Source organism: Eumetopias jubatus, unplaced genomic scaffold (assembly GCF_037043125.1).
Source record: "Eumetopias jubatus isolate StellerSeaLion01/CBP00866 unplaced genomic scaffold, mEumJub1_p1.0 scaffold_13, whole genome shotgun sequence".
NCBI classification, from domain to species: Eukaryota; Metazoa; Chordata; class Mammalia; order Carnivora; family Otariidae; genus Eumetopias; species Eumetopias jubatus.
This window is the reverse complement of record NW_028274819.1, coordinates 1678072-1680962: the sequence shown is the minus strand read 5'-3', so window position 1 is coordinate 1680962 and position 2891 is coordinate 1678072. Positions and strand designations below refer to the sequence as shown.

Below are 2891 nucleotides of genomic sequence, written 5' to 3'. Positions count from 1 at the left end.
TCACTCCAGGGACAGATTGGCCAAGGGTACAGCTTGGGTATCTTGAAGCTCTCGGGTCTTTGTTCGGTTCCTGAGCCGGCGGTGCCCCAGGCGGGTGGGGGCGCAGGGCGCTAGTCACCAGAGCGCGCCCGTGAGCCCGGGAACCTGGCGGGTGTGCCTTGTCCGGGTGACGGGAACACGGCGGTCAGGGACCTGGAGCACGCCCCCCACCGCAGCGGGAAGCCCACCCTGTGGAAGCCGCTCTGGCCCCAACAGCCACTGTCAACTGGACGGTGCTGGAGCCGGAATCCGTCACGCACCCTGACCTACTGAGACCCCTGGGTGCTTCCCGTGGCCCAAACTGAGCCCTCATCCCCTACCCTCACCCCCATGTGACTGCCCCCCGTGGACTCCCGGGGCCCTAGGGTGAGTGGGGGGTCTCAGCCACGATGGCGGGAGAGGGGGGCCCTGAGAGCCGCACAAGCCCACGGAGCCCGCGGCCAGAACGCCCATCGGGAGCAGAGTGAACTCGCTGCGCTCGGGCTGGACGGGCAGCAGTGTGCATGGTCTGCCCCGAGGGGACCCGACTGCTCCGACCCGAGGGGAGGGGGACATTTGGGGACAATGCCAGGCCCTGTCTACGGGATGCCAATGCAAGGGTGTGGAGAATGCCGTCTTTGGAGAATTCTGGGACGGGTGAGGAACGTGCGCTGGACCGGTCTGGGGTGGAGGTGGGCCTTGCGGTGGCCCCGAACACGGTCCCCACTCTGATTGGCTGGCAGGGCAGGGGCGGGAATTCTGGGCGGGGCCACCCCAGTTAGAAAAAGCCCGGGCTAGGGCCGGAGAGCAGGGTGCGGGAGGGGGTGGTGGGTGGGGTGGGATGGGGGGGTTCGGGGGAAACTGGGGAAGCGGGGGTGCCGAGGGGTAACCAGGGAAGCGTGGGGTACTGGGGGCAACCAGGGGAAGATGGGGACAGGGTGCAGGGAAGCTTGAGTGGGCCAAGGATCACCTTGGAAATCTGGAGTCTGGCAGGAGTGGCCGAGGGTTGAGGGGCTGGCTTGGGCAGGGCTGGTGGGCACCTGGCGGGAGTGTGGCGTGGGGGTCCCAGGTGTCTGGGAGTCTGGGTGACATCGGCATGGCATGTGGTGGGCCCAAGCCGGGGGTGTCGAGGGAAGAGGGGGGAGCCAGACATTCATCCCGGTCAGTTTTGGTTTCAGGTCGTGGCGGCTGGTGGACAAGGGGAGCTGGCGAGGGGTTCGCCCAGGACCTGGGGCAGTTGGGCTGTTGCTGGCAGCCGTGGGTAAGTGAGGACAGCGGTCTGTCGGCCAGGTGAGTCCCCTCCCCTCCCTGGGCCTTGCTTTGCTGGCCTTCTGCAAGAAGGAGGTTGCAGGGAGCAAGGAGCAGCGAGGAGAGGTGGCTGACCTCCTGGCAGAGCGGCAGGATGAAGGAGGGTGGTCAGGACAGGTGACATCGTCTCAGGGGGAGCTGAGACTGTGCAGGCTGGGGGGGCCGTGCGCCCTTCCCAGGCAGGATGAGCATTTCAAGAGAGCGGGCGGGAGATGAGGCAGGGCTGCCAGCACGGGAGGTGACAGGTGGCTGAGGGGATCCAGCTTGTGGGGGGCACCAGGCCTGGGGCGGACAGGATGAGGTGGGGACTCAGGACGCAGCAGGGTCCCCAGCCGTCACTACATCTCACCCACCGAAATTCATTTAGTAGAAGGTACAGGAGTGGCTCCGGCACGGGCCTCCCAAGGCCCGAGTCGGAGCCTCGAGGGCTGGTGAGCGGGAGAGAAGGAGCAGTGCGCGGGGTGACCCGCAGAAGGACGTCACCCGGAGGGAGCGGGCGGCCGCAGGTACGGGCTCCAGAGAGATTTCTGCAGCAAGGAGGCTGTTGGGGGCCCGGCCTGCGGACGGCCGTTCCCACGTGGCACTGCGACCCAGGCGCTGGCGGGGAGAGGGTGTACCTGGTGACACCGTATGCCCTCACCGCTCAGCCCTGGGTCTGGCATGGCAGACAGGACAGCGTCCAGGGGAGTCAAGGGCACCGGCGAGGCCGGACTAGGCGAGAAGGTTGGGGCAGAGTGAATGGGAGCTCCGGTGGGAGGTCGGGGCGCAGGCAGGGGTGAAGAGCAGGAGCCTGGCGGCGAGCCAGGGGAGGCACTGGCCTCCGGAGCCCGAGGCCAAGGCGGGCCTCTGCGGGCAACGAAGGAGCAGGGATCGGTGCCTCCAGGCTCAGACTGGAGACAGGGGTGAGTGCCCAGCCTGCTGGCGGCGTGCCTGACACCAACCCCACCCCCAGCTCTCTGCGCCCACTCAACCCCCTTCTCCGTCCCCACAGCCAGGTCTCCAGTACGGGTGACGTGACCTCCAGCCACCGAAGGCCGGGCGCGAGGCTGCGCTCAGAGGGGTATGACATGGTCCGGTGTGATGGTGAGGATGGACATGATGCCGTCCGGCCTTCCTGGTAAGTGCAGGTGTGAGGCACGGCCCCTCCAGGCCAACCGTCCCGCAAAGCATCAGTCACGAGCACTCTTTCTTCCATAGAACATTCTAGGCTGGTACCATGGGGAGTCAGAACACCTACAGGTCTCGTTCCTTTGCCTTCTTGAAGGAGTCAACACACTGCTGCTCTCTAGAACCCTCCAAATGACAAGGTGAGGAGCCCCCCGGCCACCGCGGGGGAGCGGGCTCGGGCGCTGGTGCCCGGCCCTGATTCTCTCCCCGCCTGCAGAAATGGTGCTACCCAGCTCATGCCTGGGCCTTGGAAATGGGACTTCTTCAAGTCCTTCTAGCTCTGACTCAAGAATATGCTGCATTCTGGAACCACTACACTACTTGACTCAGGAATAGGCTCTGGAAGGTGAGTGCGGGCGCCCTTGTTCCAGAAGCTTCCCCGGCCGCCCTGCCCGGCC

The 2891-nt window shown here is 66.1% G+C and overlaps 1 long non-coding RNA gene across 1 annotated transcript; it reads left to right on the top strand.

Moving 5' to 3' along the window:
- Nucleotides 1–2160: 2160 nt before the first annotated feature.
- Nucleotides 2161–2627, top strand: LOC114220512 (uncharacterized). The gene is made up of 3 exons (XR_003611571.2): nt 2161–2228; nt 2318–2443; nt 2524–2627. It is a non-coding gene; the product is annotated as an uncharacterized LOC114220512 (long non-coding RNA).
- The last annotated feature ends 264 nt before the right edge of the window (nt 2628–2891 follow it).